The 19,056-nt window shown below is 37.5% G+C and overlaps 1 long non-coding RNA gene across 5 annotated transcripts in view; it reads left to right on the top strand.

Annotated features, from left to right (window-relative positions):
- LOC138396983 (uncharacterized) overlaps positions 1-19,056 on the top strand; it is a 96,674-nt gene that overhangs the window by 73,602 nt on the left and 4,016 nt on the right. For 4 of the 5 annotated variants that reach the window (XR_011235735.1, XR_011235736.1, XR_011235734.1 and 1 more), the window contains 2 exons: positions 18,485-18,647; positions 18,746-18,996. This is a non-coding gene — a long non-coding RNA (uncharacterized lncRNA). Of the gene's footprint in view, positions 1-10,098; positions 10,347-18,484; positions 18,648-18,745; positions 18,997-19,056 lie in introns of all 5 variants that reach the window. The other variant, XR_011235733.1, reaches the window with a different exon arrangement.

The following is a 19,056-nucleotide window of genomic DNA, read 5'->3' on the forward strand; positions in this document are numbered from 1 at the left end:
CTCCAACTCCTGGGCTTAAGCAATCCTCCTCCCACAGCCTCCTGAGTAGCTGGGACTACAGGTACATATTTTTGATTAGTTTATTTTCTGGTCAGAGAAACTCTAACATTTCACAAAGAATGGAATTCATTTGAACTTGTTCCCTGAAAAGTATAGCACATGGATTAATATACACTCGGATTAATGCAAATGTTGAATAAATGGGATTTGAATTGGTGAGCAATGCTTGGTAGACAGGCAGACCTAAATTCAGACTCTGCCTCTGTCATTGCTAGCAGTGTGACCTTGGGGCATTTTCTTAACTCTCTTGGGCCTTAGTTTATTCATCTGCAAAAGAGAGAAAGTAATACCTCTTTATAGTGGTGTTATGATGAATGAAGTATATAGTGTTTATAAACACATTAACCCAATGGCTAGCATCAAGTTGACACTCAGTAAATAATAACTATAATTACTGTTTAAAATATAATAGCTCTGTGTTAGAAACCAATAGAGGCAATTGGATAAAGTATTAAAATCTGACATTCATAAACTTAGATTTTTATGCAGTAATGTCTCCTATACAAACACACACATACATACATACATACACACACACACACGCATACACACACAAGCCCATTTTGTCCCAGGTGTCGTACCTGTCTGTGTGTGTATGTATGGGTACACATACATATATCATTTACATAAGGGAAAAATTAAATACCTGGCGTCCTCAAAGTATACAGTACATGAACTTCTGGCTTCTTTCTTTTCTAATAATTTGTAATGGCTATATAACACTTTATGGCTCAAAAATAATTCTGTACACATTATCATATGTGATCTTCACAGAAATAAGACAGGACAAGTGACATTAAATTCTTTTTTTATAAATGGAGTACACAGAGATGTTAAGTGATTTACTTACTGTAATATCACTTACTGCAGTGAAAAACAGAGAAGTCGAAGGTAAGATAATATATTTGGAGTCTTTGTCTGGACACTCAGAAAAAGAAGCTAATAATGCTGTTTCTCCATGAAATACTGGCAAACAGAGTAATGTCTTAAGTGAATAATATTATTTACTCATTCCTGGGCCTTATATAGGATAGGGCTCATTCCTATACTGTGTAGGGCTCATTCCTACACTGTATAGGGCCCAGGAATGAGTAATCCTGGGCATTATGCAGGTTTTGACAAGTGGATAGAATTAGTATCTTCTCAATAAACACTGATTAAGATATTCTGATTCACTGCATTGCTCACAACAGTTAAACATGGTCATTCCCACTGTTATTGCTAGGGCTTGTGTGGAAGTGGGATGGGCCAGAGTGGGAAAAGCTAGGACCAGGAACTTAGGTCTCCCTCAGGCCGGGACAAAAGCCCAGAGATCTAAACATGGGAAAATGTCTAGAAATTGCTTAAGAAAGTAGCATATGGAGCCAGATTAAAAAAAAAATCCATTCTTCCTTTATATAAGGAGTTAGTCACAGGAAAGGGTAAATGACTCAAGGAAGTCATTTCATTCAATTATCATTTGTTGTTTTAGGTTAAAATATTTTATTGATTCAACAAATATCTTATAATTACCTTCTGTCTGTGGTGTTGAAAAAGGCACTGTAGGAACATTAAAAGTATAAGACACAATACCTTCAACAATTCTAAATAACTGTCCTATTATTATATACTTATAATTACAACAATGATATCATTTAAGTGATAAATTTTTCCCTCTTTAATTCTAGGGTAGTAAGGAATGCATTCATTCACTAAGCATGCATTCCTCCTTGCACTGAGCAGTAGAATATAAATGCGGGCTTTGAAGTCAGATGGCCTGGGTTTAGATCCTTGATTCTTCACTAATTAGAGGTGAGGAAAATTATATGACTCTTCAGCTCCTTTGTCTATAAAATTGAGTTGATCATAAGATTGATATGGGGATTAATAATATTTGTAAGGTAGCTTCCCCTATGTGTGGCATACGCAAGTGCTATCATCATTATTTCAGGAAAGTGAGTGCTTCTCCACTCAAGGGATATAAAAGTACTTGGGGTATGGACATAAACATACCAAGAGCAACTAGAGAATTTTATTACAGCATGGAACTAAGTGAAATCTAACATAGTCCATACTCTGTAGGTGCTGACAGAATTTAGAAACAAGAAAGGCCTTTTAGGGAAAGGGAAAACAATAGCAAAAATGCTTTATGTACAGTCTAGTGTCCAGATCTAGCCATGCCTTTGTTCAATATGTGCAGCCTGATGAACACCTCCCCAGAGACCACTGTTAATTTAGGAACCTACAATATCTGTGCAATTTAAATAGGACTGGAGCCCAAACCCCAAAACACACAGAACATGATTTCCTATTCAGTGTGGTTGAATAGGACCACATCCATCCCTGGAGCTTTGATTCATGAACTACGTGGCCCTAATTGACACTGGGTCATTGCCTTTTCAGATAGCATGCATGGTAGAATTTCAGTGTATTTGGACTTGTTCAGAGTTCTTACGTCCAGAAAGTACAAATTAGATTTTTGTCATTAGCCTGTCAAGCTTGTCTTAAGTCCACTTAATGAGGTCTGCGGTGGAATGTCTTTTATGTTCTGTGGCCTTTATGTGTAGTCCCGGCTACTCTTAATTGTGGCTGAGAAGTTAACGAAGTTGCCACAGTGCTCACTTGAGGTCTGCCACTTTTGAAAACACACCTCGTATGTGTTTGGGTATTTAAATTCTGTTTTCTAGCTTTTAGGGTTTTTATCCTCGTGGTGCATTCAAGTGCTATGGAAATAAGACCAGATGGATGTGACAACCAGCCATTCGGGAAATTACATACACATTACATTTTAGAAAACCAGCGTACATATGTCTATCTGGATGTGTTCATATGCTGGATTATTTTTGTTGTATCCAAATGGTTGGGATTTCAGTGAAGCAGTTGCTTAGAATGTCAGCATGAGAATCCCTTTCCGGAGAAAAGCAGGGCCCGCACTGAGCAATTTTGTCAGACTTGGCTGCGTGTGGCCACAGAGTAAAGGTCACTCTGCAGTTCTCTAACTTCCTTTAGTTTTTTTCATGGTACTCACCATGACAAGACATTATGTTACAAATTTGTTTATTGCCTTTCATCCCATGAGAATGTAAACTCTATCAGGATGGGAAATTTTTCTGTCCTGTTTAATACTGTAGTGTTGGGCACATAGTAAGCACTCTATAGGTGATAATGAATAAATTTGCTATCATTGAGATAATGAAATGATACTTAATTCCCCCTTGTGCTGAAGCCAGAAGAGCATGGGGGCTTCCCTTTGTCTCTCAATTGATGAACGTATGACCATGAATAATGAAGATGATATGATGATGATGCCTAGTATTTACAGAATGTTACTATGTTCCAGGCACTGTTCTAAGAACTTTACATCTAATTTTCACAAAAACTCTGATGTAGGGGATATTATTCTCTCTATTTTATGAATGAGAAAGCTAAAGCACAAATATTACATGATAGAGCCAGGATTCAAACCCACCAGCCTGATCTTCTACATCTCATGTCATTAAAATATGGCTTCTGGGGTTTGAAAATAAGCCATTTAAGGAATTTATCCACCTTTTCAATTATTTAAAATCACTGTATAACCATGACCTTTTAGTTCTGTGCTATTCTTAAATATGCTCTTCAGTTTAACCAAGTGGTGTAAGGAGAATTATTCCCATTTTACTCTAAAAAGTAGGAATCTGTAGACACAATCACTTTTCCTTTTTTGTATCTCTTTATTGATTTGCCTACCTACTTACCCTTCCATGGAAAAGGAAAAAGAAGAAGAGACTAAAGGATTAGTTCTGTGAATGAGTACCCTGGATTTTGATGCTAGTTAAAATATTGTCTTAACAAGCTCAATGTCAAGCTAAATGGAAAAATTCGTATTGGGGATTTTATGTTGTCTTATTCATGGTTACTCAAGTTCATTCTCACTGACACAAATTGTGATAGAATAATCAGATTTAGATTTGAAGTAAAACATATTACAGAACTTGTAATAATAAATTTGCCTGCCCAGTTGGGCTCGGTTGTGCTGATAGTAAAGATTAGTTTGCATACCTCAGCACAGAACCTGCATGATGGTGTGGGCTTTGTCCCAGGTGAGTGCTGCAAAAAATGCAGAAGACAAAATAGAATTGTAAATCCCCTAAAAATTGATGAAAATCACCTCTAGCCATAGGTAATCAGGGAGTGGACAGTAGGTACAATGTAATGGCTAATGAGTCTTCAGAAGAATGGCACAATTTTCAGGGTTCTCTTTGTGTACCAGGGAACAGGGTTCCATAGCCAGAGGTACCATACCTTCCCTTGAATTGTGAATTATGTTGATTACCTGTGAATTTCCTTGAAATTGTTCCTATTTTCCATCCACACAGCAGTAGTATTTTATCAATTCTTTTCTCTGCCACCTCCTCCAATCAGTCCAGATGCCCAAATCCATTGTCTGGCATCTTCTTCTCTCCTAAATTAGTCAGTTCCATGAAATCCCATTCAAAAAAGAAACAGCTTTATTTTGAGTTTACATAATCCTATTGATTCTTTTTATATAATATATAATTATATGTTATACAATTTTGATGTTACCTTATATGGTAGGATAACAATTCCTGACCCCACTAACTGAATGAGATAATTCATGCAAATTGCTTGGCAATACTAAATACATGATAACAAACCCCAATAAATGACATCTATTATTAAGCATCTGTTATTTGTAAACATATTCAAATACACTGAAGGAGAATTGAAAAAATCCATTTTACATAAGACCTTTTGGATGAGCCCACGATTTTTCCCTTTCAGTGTCAGATCAACAAGATCATATATTTATACTAAATTTCACTCTTGGTCTTCATACTCTAGTCTATTTCCTTATATCTTTCCTTTCATACACTGTATGATGAAATTAGCTAGTCCTCATCAAATAGCCATCATCAGCAGCATCACCATCACCGTGATAACCATATCTCCAAAAAACACTGCCAGTATTTAAAGAGTAGTTCACACTTTATAAGGCACCTTTCCATCTGTTTCCTTCTTTCCACACCCCACAATGATCGACACTGCAAGTACAAAGCAAACTGATTGGAGAGCTGGTGAGGGACAGATCTAAGATTCAGAGTCTGACTCTAGGATGTATATCACAGTGATAAATGAGATATTTGGGGGATCATTAATGCTATAGATAATTTTTAATAATCCCTGCATGTATGTTCTACTTTCAGGGAACAATTTTTTTTTTAACTAATTAGTTATTGATCTTGACCTTAAGGAATGAGGACATTCTCCCCTATGCACCCTTCCCTTATCACCTTCAGTTAGTATCTTTGCAAAGAGTTTTCAGACATTGGCTTCCAGCTGCCCCCAAGCTCTTCTAGCAAGGCAGAAAGGCAAGTGGATAATCAGGGCATAGGACTAGGAATATTTGCTTTTTCATCAGGATTGTAATGTGGCAAGGGCACAATATGGCAGGTCATGGACTGGATGAGGAAAAACAAAATCCTAGGAGTAAACAAGTTTTATTCATTATGTTTCTAATACTGCAGCATTACCTATGACTCGACATAAATATGTCTAACAGCTTTAGAACTGAAGAAGAGACGGATGTGGCATGCTTTTTACAAATTACGTGTGTCAATGAGTGGAATGAGAAATGGGAATATGCCAGTTTGTTGTTTAAACAACAGTTCACCAAGTGGCATAAACATTCTAGATAACAGGAAGATTTGTCTGCTGGTGAAACTGTGAGTGCTAAGTCACCACAGGAGCAAGAGGAAGTGGGAAATATAAGGGAATAACTTAAGTATAAATGAAGGAGACATGCTTCTATCACGACTACTATCATCCCCTAACTATTGTTATTATTCCATCATATATCTCATGTTTGAATGTCTTTATCCTTGAAGGGCTTATATCTGAGGTACATTGTTATTTTGTTGACTTTGTAGTTTTCCCAGTCACTCAGAATATTTGAAAAACAATCTTTTTTTTTTTTTTTTCCCCTGGTGGGAAGAAAATTTAATCTTTCACTTCTGTGGAAGTTCCATTCATGGAACCTTCATACACCTGTTGCCCATTTGTATGTCTTCTTTTGAGAAATGTCTGTTGAGGTCCTTTGCCCATCTTTTAATCAAGTTATTTGGGTTCCTGCTAGTGAGTTCCTTATATATTTTGGATATTAGGCCCTTATCACATGTATGATTTGCAAATGTTTTCTGCCATAGTGTAGTTTGTCTGTTCACTCTGTTGATTGTTTCCTTTGCTGTGTAGAAGCTTTTTAGTTCAATGTAATTTCATTATTTGCCTGTGCTTTGGAGTCATATTCAAAACATTGTTATCCAGACCGATGTCAGGGAGGTTTTCCCCTGTTTTCTTCTAGTAGTTTTGCAGTTTCAGGTCTTGCATTTATGTGTTTAATCCATTTCAAGTTGATTTTTGTATATGGTGCAAGATAAGGGCCTGATTTCATTCCTTCTGCATGTGGATATTCAGTTTTCTCAACATTTGTTGAAGAGACTATCCTTTCCTCATTGTATGTTCTTGGTATTTTTGTCAAAAATCAATTGACAAATAAGTGGGTTTATTTGGGGGGTTCATTTTTCTGTTCCATTGGTCTATATGCCTAATTTTATGCTAGTGCCTTGCTGTTTTGATTACTATGGCTGTGCAGTATATTTTGAAGTCAGGTAGTGCGATGCCTCCAGTGGTATTCTTTTTGCTTAAGATTGCTTTGAATATTTAGGTTCTTTTGTGGTTCCATACAAATTTTAAGGTTTTTTTTTTTTTATTTCTGTGAAAAATTTCATTGGAATTTTGATAAGGATTGCAGTTAATCTGTAGACTGCTTTAATTATGGGTATTTTAATGATATTAATTCTTCCAATCCATGAACACAAAATATCCTTCTGTTTTTTCTTTCTCCTTCAATTTCTTTCAGCAATGTTTCATAGTTTTCAGTGTGTAGGTCTTTGAACTCCTTGGTTAAATTTATTCCTCAGTATTTTATTTTCATCTTGTAGCTATTGTAAATGGGATTGTTTTCTTAATTTCTTTTTTGGATAGTTCATTATTGGTATATAGAAACACTACTAATATTTGTATGTTAACTTTGTATCCTGCAGCTTTACTGAATTTGTTTATTAGCACTAACAGTTTTTTGGTAAAGTCTTTAGCATTTTCTTTATCTAGGATCATGTTGTGTGCAAATAGAGATGACTTAACTTCTTCCTTCCCAATTTGGATGCAAAAAACATATTTTGACCACTAAAAAAAAAAAATGAAGAAAAATCTACCAAAGAAATTTAAGAATAACTAATGGAGATTGAGTTGAAAGGTTTATTTTTATTCTATCCCTTGCAATACATATTTTATCAAGCTCTAACATACTCTAAGGTCTGACAGTGGAAACTGGGAAGACTGATTTGGGAATAACAACAAAACAAAACAAGATTTTTAGAATTTGCAGGAAGGTAGACCTGGCCATTCCCTGCTACTCACCTGGCATGGTTTTAAATCCTCAAAGAGACTATAGAACATTTATACCTGTACATCATTAGCATTCAAACAAGGCCCTGTAAGAAGTCTCGATCTCCTTAAAGGAACAAGTAGGTAGAACTTCAAATTGTTTCTGGATTACAGAAGAGAAAATGTTTTACCTTACTGAATGACTGGCAGACAGTTGAGAATATACCTTCTGTATACATGTGTATTTATTGGATTTGTGAAGTAGGACTTTTACTTTTATAGCCAGAGGAGCCATTCTCAGAAGGTGCGGAGGCAATCAAAATATTTTCAAATCCTGAAAGCCAAGGAAACACTAGCTTTTGGTTTATTGACTGGGATGTGTGTTTCTAAACATATTCTTTTAAAAATTAGCCCCAAAGGGCAATAAACCAGGCCTCTACAGGCCTGAGTGGATGAGACAGATGAGGGTTAAAGGGCATGCAGCAGGAACGCCCTCCACCGGTGTCTGTCTCAAGATGTAGGCTCAAAGCGGTAAGTCTGCACAGGAAAAGGTAAACACAGGACCATCACTCCACGTTCACACAGAGCGTCCAGAACATTCTCAGCAACATGCTTATCACAAACTCAACTCGAAGCAACAGCACGTTTGTCAAGAAAACATACACATGGAGGCTTTTTCCTTCTTAGGTTGTCCCCATCCTAATCTCATCACCATGTGTCAGTAGTGTGGGAGATATTGGTGAGGAATTAGAAACATTCAAGAAATTGTCAGGTCAATTTTGAAAGAAATGGAACTGTTGACATATAAGCAGTCATCAGTTAACGAAGGATATGTTCAAGCCCAGTGCTCCACAGAAAGAGAACCAAATGATATAAGCCAAGTTTGATTTTCAAATCTCTACAGAATTCAGTGTTTTGTAATGAATGTTTCCTTTCCCGTTGTATATGCCAGGAGACCAAAACACATCACATTTGTTTAGTAATTAGTATCAATCAAAAGTTTAAAGTTCAAAAGAAATTGAGAATATCAAATGGTATCCTTGGAGAAGCACCCTTTCCTAGTGTTCTAAATGCTGTATTGAGAGCTGTTAAAAATAAATATTAAAAGAACCAAAATAATGTGCATGGTGTGCAGGTATGGGAACATCGTGTTTCAACAATCTTGCATGAGCTTGCTCAGGAAATTCACCTGTATCTGATAATGTCAGGTGTAGTTAGCAAATCCTTATTTCCTCTGAATCAAATAAAATATTTGTGGCTTCCTGTCAGTTGTTACAAAGTTAAATTTAAAACCCTGTTCTTGGCACCACAAGGTAAAATATTTCTGTGGGACCTCTATTTTCTTGACCTTATTATTTCTAGTGCAATTTGTACTGCTCCTTCATAATCCCATGTCACCGTGGATCCAGAACAAAGGATCATATTTTGTGGCATCTCTCCTTAAAAAATATCTTTGGGGCCATACGTTCATTCACACGCATGTAAAGTGAGGGTGGAAAGTACTTGGCTTACCAAATCCTAGAATCACAAAATTTTGGAGTCTTCACTAAAGCCATGGAGGAAGGTGAACAGAACTACTTTTATCAAGCAACTAGTATGTTCCAGGTAGTTCACATCTATAACCTCTAATTGTCACAACCCAGGCAAGTGAACAGCATTATCACTGTTTTGTAGATGAAAAAACCAAAACTGATTGTGTTAAATCAAGTTTTCTGAGGTTACTCAGGTTAGGTTTTTAAATTGGGCTGACTCCGAAGACCATTATTTTGCCTATAACACCACAATATGCTCTCTTAGGATCTCAGAAGGCTGTACCAATTTAAAATAGAAAAAGAATCAATGGTGTTCATGGTTTATTGTTTAAAAAAAAACAGACTAAGTCTTGTCCCATTTTTCAACTGAGACTCCTGAGTCCCCTTGGTAATTGAATAACCAAGGCTTGCATTTCATATGCCACCTAAGGAAACAAGAAAGATGAATAAAGGCCGGACGCGGTGGCTCATGCCTGTAATCCTAGCACTTTGGGAGGCAGAGGCGTAAGGATCGCTTGAGGCCAGGAGTTTGAGAAAGATGGATAAAGGAGAGGAAAAAAAAAAATAAGAAAAAGAGAATGTTGTGTCTGTTTGCCTGGTGGTGGCCCTTAGAGGAAATAAAAGGAAAATACTTGTTTTCCTGATAATTTTTTTTTCCTGTTTGAAAGAGGAGAGGGGTGTCATGGGGTGAAGAGTAAATAGAAAATATCGATGATGATCCAAAGAGCAAAGCGGAGTTGGTTTGGGAGTTATTTCTCCAACTCTCTGGCCATTCCAGCCTTCCCTGAATGAGAATATTCTGTTTGGCTTTCAGGCTAGGGTTGTCATCCGAGAAGGGTACGTTAATTTCATATTTTCTCATAACTTTCTTTTGGGGATAAGCATTTTGGTTTTCTACTGTTTATTATTTCAAAGGCATCTATATGCTAATATGTTTTATGCTTATTATTTTCATGTTTGTCCCTTAGGTCATGCTTCATATCACCCACCAGGGAGGATCATCTCTCATAAAAACTTTCAAATTTGATTTTGAAAATTATTCAGGAAAGTTGAAGCCATGCTATCTCCCAAAGTTGGAGAGGATATGCTCTGGAGAATCCTATAATTCACAGAAAATGGACTAGGATAACATTTGTGTTCTCCTGCTGCCAAAGTCCCCTTGAGAAGGACAGCCAGCTACACAAAACATTTAACATTGTGGCACCGAAATGTTGGAAGAATGATTAAAATAAAAATCTAATCATAGGCTTTTAGAAATCACTAAATTACTATGCTTGCTCCAAAAAGAGGAGGGAGGAAAGGCCGTTTTCATTCTCCTCAGCATCCTAGGTGTGTTAACTGCTTCTATTTCTATAAATGCTGTCTTTTAATTGTATGTCATTGTTCCTTAGCCTCATTTCTAGAAAGTTAATTTTAATGATACTAATGCCGGAAGCTGAGTTTATGCTTAGAGGAAGAATCAGGTAAAATAGATATCTCATACAATCAGCTGACTTGATGTTTTCTCCCAGAACTGACATTACGGAAATTTTTTTTTTTTATGAAGTTATAATTTGTTTTGAGAGCAGATTGCTATTAAAGAAAAAATAGAAGTTAGCAAATTAACCTGACTTAAAATTATCTTTTCAGGCATCTTCTTTTGAAGAAATCAAGGCTTAAAAACTGATTTCTTGGCAGGAGATGTTAAAATTCAGATTACTTTGGAGGGTATTTTACACTTCTCCCTTGGTTGGGAATTGGATTCCTTTTGTTTGCAAGCACTTGGGGGGTTGCAAAGAAAAGGCCCCTTTCCACATTCCTCTGTATTGTACTCAGCCCTGCTCTGTGTTTAAGAAAAGCAAGGGGTCGGAAACACTGGGGGATTTGTAGTCCAGATTTAAGTTCATTTTGTGTACCGGCCTCCTCTTCATCTACTCCTCTCTCTACCTTTCAGTAGCTGCACCTAATTTCCTTTCTGGTTTTTATTTTCTTCCAAATGTTTTCACTTTTAGACCTCAACAGTAACTTTATTCTGCAAAAGTGCAGCCGAGCTACTGGTATTTCTCGTCTTGGCTCATTTTCATGCCTCTTGAGCTCCAAGACAGCTTTGTTAACAGGAGAGTTTGCTTTCAGGGTTGGAAGAAAGGTCTCCTTCTGAAAGGGGGTTGGTTGGGGAGGCTGACAAGTAAGCTAGGCTCTCTTCCAAGGGATCAGAGTGAGCCTACAAAAGGCAGGTGAAGACAGGTATCTGGACAGCATGTGCTGGGACTGCCAAACAGCACTGCGACACTTACGGTCATAATCTCTCTATAAATAAGAACTATTGCTGGGGACACATTTGGTAAACTGATTAGAAGAAATAGTTGCCAAATAATGGTACAGTAACATTTTCTTAAAACCTGTCTATGTTTGGGACATTCTGTTGCAATAAAAGACCTGCAACAGTTTATGTGCAAAAGCCTTGTGACCCCATCATTATTTCCTTTTTATTCTACCTGTCAGTGATAATAAAAAATAGCTACACATTTTCCCTTTAAAAGTTGTGTTTGGAGAAGGATTCGTTGAACTAACACATTGGCCTTAATGTAGCCCCAACGAGACAGAAACTTTCTCTTCTTGCTCATTCTTGAACATAATTCAAAGATAATTCAAATAGAAAAGCAATTTGTGTGCAGTTAGGCTCCAGAACGTACTAGCTGCTGGTGGACTATGCAAAGTGGCTAAGGTGACAGCTATGACTGTGTTATTCTCTTCGTGACCTAAGTTCCATGAGGACAGGAAAGATGTCTGTCATCCACTGCTAGCTTGTAGCTCTAGGAGGTGGCTGCAGTTTGTGGACTTTTAGCAAATGTTTGGTGGACATGGCTCAGTCTATATGAACAGTGAAATTTGGTTCAACACAGCTTCAGAAATGCTGTTTGATTTGGGAGGATTGGCACTCCTGGTCCTGCAATGCCTGTGGAGCATGGTTGTTAAAAGCTCAAGGCTTTGAAATAATAAGGTCTCAAATCAGACAAGCCTGGGTTTGAGTCCCAGCATCAATACCTAACTGGTTTTCTGACCCAGATCAATCTCTTGGCCTTCCTGAGCCTTATTCTCTTCATGGGCAATATTTGGAGAAAAAAAAATCATATTTATTGAAGTCAACTGTGAGGATTAAATGAGATGATATATTTGCATGGTATCTACACATAGTAAATGCTCAACGAATGGGACTACTATCACTATTATCAGTATTTTTTAATAGTAGTAATATTTTAGTATTGTTATTATCATTATTAATGATATTAATGTGTTATGCAAAAGGTTCACAATTTTTCCTTATGGGGAACTTAAGTAGTGGAAATCAAAAAATAGTACACTGAATACTTTTTCTGCCAATAAAACACAGCCTATAAAAATAAAGATGTGGAAAACTTCGTGTTTTCAATGTTATTCACTGGAGACCTATAAATCATCACAAAATTTTAGTAAACACTTTTCTCTTTTTAATAAAAAAAAGTCTAAGATGCTGCACAAGGTGAAACTTTTAAAAACTCACAAAATGTTATTGCTTACATCCAGCCAATGCCAAATATTCGGGGGAAATAGGGGGAAAAAAAGTCAGTTACAAACTAGATATTTCTACCCTCACTGCCAAGAATCTAGGGGTCTAGCAAATGAGATTTCTCTTTCCCTTTTCTTCTGGGTATCCAATATTATGAAAAGCTATTTTGTGATTGACTTCTTGTGCTGCTGGTAGAAGTGGCCCTGTTGATAACAGGGTACAATTTAAAATCCTTGAGTACTGTAAGATAGGGCACCGACCAGAATGAAGGCTTTCCAAAGGAAAAGACATCTTGCTGGTTGAAAAGCCCTAGTGAGCTACCAGGACATATTCATGGGGCCAGAACATCATATGGAAGCATGTAGCCAGGTCTCAAGGCCATTAAAAGTTTTAGCCTTGCTGCTGAACAAGAGAAGAGTAAACAGGGTTGTTTGCCTCTAACGCATATGGCTCCTCACAGAAAGCAAAGTCAGATGTTAATTAAACCTTTGCAAGAGTGGAATGGATCATGCCATTCTGTATTGAAAAGTCAGCTTTGACTTCTCATTGCATGCCAAAAAAAAAAAAAAAAAGACCTGCAAATATATTTGCTAACAAAGGTTCTTGTTACATACAAGTCTCATTTAAAGTAAAAGGAGAAATCATTTTTCTTTATATTTGGAAGAGCTCTAATGAGAACAGATCCTTCATTAAAATAATATCTTGAGTGTATATTTGTTTCATTTAATTTTTGCCTTCTCCTGTGAATTTCCCTCTTTCACGAAGCCATCCCTCAAAGGAAATGCTGACAGTAAATTAATGTCCATACTCTGGTGTATTCTATGGTGTTTCATTTTAAACATTCACACTTGGATTAAAGTGCAACATCATTTACCCTTCACGGTGTTTAGCATCTAGTAGAGGCTAAATAAATAGCAATTAAAAGAAAACCTCGCTAGAATTATAGTGATGCTTTCCTAGATTTCCATTCTGTCAGTCTTCAGTGAAGTTAGTATAATTTCTCCTCAAATAGGCAAGATTTGGGATTCTCCATAGTCACAAGTGAGAGAACAAAATAAGAGAGATTTTCATTTGTAAGATTGTCTTTCTCTTATCTAGTGGTCTTGCCTCCCAGACTGTCTGTCTGTCTCTGGAAAGCAAAGTCAATAAAAATGATTAGAGTTGGCATCTCACAAATGTACACCCTTAAACCATGAAGCAGTAATGCTGTGCAGAAAATATTTTTCTGACCTTTTCAAATTGCATCCAACTGTCTCGGGAATTTCTCAGTGACTAGAGGTAATAAGGTTCAATCTGTTTTACTGGCTGGCTTCAAATTTAGTTCCTCCAAAGCTCTAACTTATCTATTCTTTGCATCTTGGCCCCAGCATCCATTCAGCACAGAAATCCATGCATCTAATCTTCTTTTTTCCCCTTTTCCGGTTTTTGCTAAAGAATTACATTGTAGAATCTACCACCATGACGACTCTCCACTTACTGCCCCCTTGAAAAACAAAATATTAGCATGAAAAGATTAGTGGGCATGATGTCTTTTGAGAAGCCCTTGTTGAATTTAATTAGCTTTTAGATTTCATACCATCTTACATCTCAGTTTTTACCTATGTGACTTATGCCTCAGCAATCTTCATTATATAAAACTTTTTTTTTACTTAACCAAACCATATGCACTCTCCAGAATGATAAAGAGGCAAAAATATGTGAATTTCTTTTGTGTTAAATTGATTTTGCTTTTTCTTCTGTGAGTCCACACGCAGCAGACATGCTCCCCCAGTAAGGAAGGGAACCATCCAAGTGTGAAGTGCTAAAAGGCAGCTGGGCGGCCCCTTCTTCACCGTGTTCCCTGAAGGAGAACAGAAAACAGAAGCTGGGGACACATTTCTTGACCTTATGAAAGTGTTGGATGTCAGGAAGCCTTGACAAGAAAGTAAAAAGCTTGTCTGACTTTTTATATTGAGAGCATCTCCATGCTGAATGTGATTCCGGGGAGATACCGGTGTTTCCTCGTTTGTAGGACACACTAAATTCAATCACATGCTCTGTTTTGTTGTTGCCATACATGGCCTTTGTACCGCCTTCTGCAGAGGAGATTAGAATCTTGGCTGGAATTTCCTGTGGTCAGTGGAGCTTGGAGCCTCTTTCTGGCTTGGAAGGCATGTTCGTGGGCAAACAGCCACCAGGAGGAGAAAGTCGTTTTGAAGTTGCCCTTCTAAGAGTCTGCATTTTCTTGTATGCTAATTTGTCAAGTTTGATCATCATAAGATATCTGGCGTTCCATAAATGAGATCATTTCAAACAACCCTATTGAGAAAAAAGGCTTGCAGGAAAGGAGATGAAGAGCGGACTTTTTTTTAAATTCACAGAAATGTATTTTTTTTCCTTAAAAGAAACCAAGTATACTTATGTCAAAGTTCATGCTCATACTATAGCTTATCTTTTTCACTTAAATTTTTTTTTAAAAATTTTAAGTTAAATTTGAAATGTATAAAGTGTGTTTAAGAAGAGGCTGCTGTTTTATCATTTGAAATTTAATCTGTCTTGACGGTACAGTGGCAGTTTGATGCTGTTCTTTCACAACCGGGGTGGAGTCAGCTGGCATTTTGTGTAGTAGAGATGAGGTATTTTGGGAATTTTGTAAAGTCAGATTCACCCGACATTTGCAATGTCACTTAGTGTTTTTGTCACCAGCTGGGGAAGAGTGAAAACTTTCAGGTGCTGGAATGAAAGCAGGTCTGTTTCTTGACTGGAGCCGCAGGACCCCTGAGAAGTTGTTAATCCAAGGATGTGTGTGTGTCTGCACGCGTGTGCGCAGCCACGTGTGAGATGTGCACACTAACTTGAACTTGGGATTGGGAGGCCACAACTCCAAAAACAAATGGATCCTAGTTTCTGCCTGTGGATGTCATGTCTTAGTAAACCGGAAACTTGGCTATACCTGTTTAAACCGTTTCAGAACAGAGAAGGGCTTAGACAGTTGGCTCTAATCGTTACACATTGAGTGCCTTCTCTTTCTCATTTCTAAGATCTATCATCTTTCCTAGTCTTTAGGACCTGGAGGTAAAACAAAAAGTCCATGTTCAGACTTTCCGTTGCAGGCATAGAGTGATTTGAATCTGGTGGAAGACAGGAAGGGGGTAGGGCCAGTGTCTGTCTGTACTGGGTTATTTTACTTTGCTGGATGTTCTTAGGGTTTGGGGGATGGCTGGGGAATTAATCAGGAGCTTTCAGGCCACCTAATTAACAGTGCCAACAATAATAATAGCTGCTTCTTATTGGGTAACTACTGCTCACAGGGTTTGTCACAGATAACTCACGTTATACCTCACTTACAGGGGCAGAGCATGAGGCTTAGAGAGGGGAATTGTGTGAAGAGGATTATTTTTACGTGGAAAGGAATGAAATAATCCATTTGCTGCAATCACTGGAATTTTTTTACTTTTTTCTCCTCTTTCTCTTCCTCCTCATCTTTCTCCTCTTCATCACCCCTTCCTACTTCCCGTCTTTCTTAGCTTCTCCTTTTCGTTTTTCTTTTCTCCAACAGAGAATGAAATGAAGCCAGTTTGTCGAAGCACCGTCCCAGTGGGTCTTCGTCAACTGGACAGCTGTTCCTCTCTCCTTCTCTGTTGCTCTCAGTAGAGCTACTTATTTAATTATTTTGAAAGTTTAATAAGGGCCAAGAGTTCTGGCTGGTGGCTTATATTATTGTCACATACCTTTTCATGACCTTAGAGTCATACTACAGGTGGCAGAAGGTGGTGGTTATATGCTTGCTGTCCTCCCTAGCTCACATTCAACCCTGCCTTATCTACCTTTTGTCTGTGTTAATGATTGTTCGGGTTTAAAAGGGGGAAAGAATGAATTGAGGAAAGCAGATGTTCAAAGGTATTTGTGTGAGTTAACTCAGTAAAACCTGTTTCTATAAAAATGATGCATTTCTCTATCAGGCTATCTAGGAAACTAAATTCCTTCAAATATACAACTGAAATCTTTCACTTCTTTTATTTGCCTCACATATCAGTAGTACAACAATAAACATTCCTGACTGCCAAAGCAGACCTGTTATTGTGATGTTGGCTCAATGGAGATATTGACGCATGGCCATTCAATCTCACTCTTATGGCGATGCCTAATATGCTCCAATTTGTGCTCTCAGTGAAGGGGCTTGGTTATTTATTCTGAGTAAACCGGGCTTTTTGTGTTGCCACAGCATCACCTAGACTCCGGATACCAAGGCCGCCAACCTGACAGTGCTGCAGTGTTCCCAAGCATATCAGAAGACAAACAATTGATTCAAATCTAAGTAGAGTAGTAGAATCTCAAAACCTCTGTCACCACCATGCACGGCACATACACTCTTCCTAGAGTGGGTGTTCTGAAAATTTGGTCTGTATCTCACTTGTGATAAAGATCCTCTTTTTAAAAAAATTTCAAAAGGAATGTGTTTGGCAGCATGGTTTTAGATACAAATATGATTTCAAAGTTTCTTTTTCTGTCTCTCTCTCTCCCTTTCCCTCTCTCTGATGTATGTTGCGTCTGGGGTATTTTGAATATGCATGTGATCTCAGTTCATGGTTCTTGAAAGACTTTGTGCTTTGCACAGGGCTCCTTTAATTCCCACTATCACTCTTACTGGAGATAAACTTGAAATAATGTAAACAAACAAGAATAAATTGTTCTGAAACTATCTGCCACACACAGTTTGTCTTCAGCACTTCGCTTTCCATTACTGCCGAAGGAAGGGGAATGACAGCATCAGCTTTAAATGGGGCATCTGCCTGTGCTTCTGTGATATACTGGTAATCTCCACTTACTGTCAGGGCGGCAGCAGTATTTATTTTTCCTTAATTGGAACCCCACTGATACCCTGTGGGATTTCTCTCCCCCCAACCCCGCCTTTGGCAAGGCAATATATCCATATAAACCCAGAGCATAGCCACCATGGTCTATTGTAATATTATAGTCAGAAATATCAACATTGGGATCAAAATTAAACCAACACCTAGTTTCAAGACTGCCTTTTGATATTATTAGGAATTCACCATTTTTCTCAGTGTTTATCTTCAGAGTTAAAGAAATGTCGGCAGAAGCTCAGATTGAATACGCTTTATCGCAGTGTTTCATCTCATGTTTTAATTCTTTATTTCATTGCTTCTAGAAGTGTAGGGATGACTGATAAAATTGCAAAGTATTGCCCTAAATTACAAGTAAACAACAAACACAAGAGGTTTGGGCGCACTGTATAGAAATGTTACCCTTTTTTTTTTTAATATCTCCTCTCTAGGTGAACAAATATAATAAGATGCCCAGAAAGCCTTAATTTTATTAAAATTAAATTAATTAAAATTAACAGGCAAATCCCCTTTACCTTAACTTTTGGTATCAAAACAGAATTTGTTACCTTGGACATCAGAGGGCCACTTCATCGTCTTTATTTATGGTTTTAGCATTTGCATTTGTTTTTCCCTTGTGCTATTTTTATTTTTGTCATTGAAGTTCATGAAGACTTAATCATTAGCCCTCTGATTTTCTAGGAAAAAAAAATGTTGATTTATTGAACCGGCTGCAGAAAAAGAAGAAGAAGAAGAAGAAGATCAATCTGACATTGTAGGTTAATAGTAGGGAAAAAAAACATATTCATAATTAGAAGAGAAAAGGACTTTCCTTGTTCATTCCAGTTTATAATAAAAAGCCCCTCGCTAAAGTGTCTTAGAAAATAATGCATTCAGACTGAGTCGAATTACTGCCTAGCAGATTCTATTTATCTGTAGCTTAAAAAGCAGCTGCGTTTTTGTAACAAGCAATGAATGTGGCAGTCCTACTTAAAGGTAGAAGAAAAAGAACACCCCTTGTTTTGTAATAAGGGGATTTTCAATTTAAAAGAGAGAGCGAGCCTGTTGTGTGAAGTAGGGTTATTACATTCACTGTATTCTATCTCACTCACCAGGAGGCTAATAATGAAGGGGCCAGGGAAGGAGGCCAGTGCTGCAAGGGTTATCACACAACCTCAGATGCTGGATAAGTCGAAGGAGGCAGAGTCGCTTTGGGATGACATTCAGAAAGGCTGGAGTGATTATTTGGAAGAGAAAAGCCTGCCTATTCTTTCCAAGGTAAACAGTTCATTTCATCTGTCAGCTGCATGTTTCAGTATACCAATATGTTTATATAAAGATATCTATAAAATTTGCCTTTTAAAAAATCATTTTAGGTGCATGACTATTCCCCTGACCTGCCCATCCAATGGTCCAGCGATGAATTATTAGAAACCCGCCATAGACAAAGGATGCACTCGGAGCCCCACCACACCTAAAGCCATGCTTTGAAGGATCTGCCAAGCTCACTTTTAATCATGAGAAAGAAATTACCCACATGGAGTCAGCAGAAAATGAGAAAGTAGAGCTCGTGCTGTGAATAATTCCAGCAAGTGCCAAGGGGCTAGTTGAGGAATGGCTTCATGAGGTGAATATCTTTAGCTTGTACTTAGGGTTTGGTTAGCGTATAATCATTTTCTCTTCTAGG

This window comes from Eulemur rufifrons, chromosome 16, assembly GCF_041146395.1.
Source record: "Eulemur rufifrons isolate Redbay chromosome 16, OSU_ERuf_1, whole genome shotgun sequence".
In the NCBI taxonomy this organism is placed as follows: Eukaryota; Metazoa; Chordata; class Mammalia; order Primates; family Lemuridae; genus Eulemur; species Eulemur rufifrons.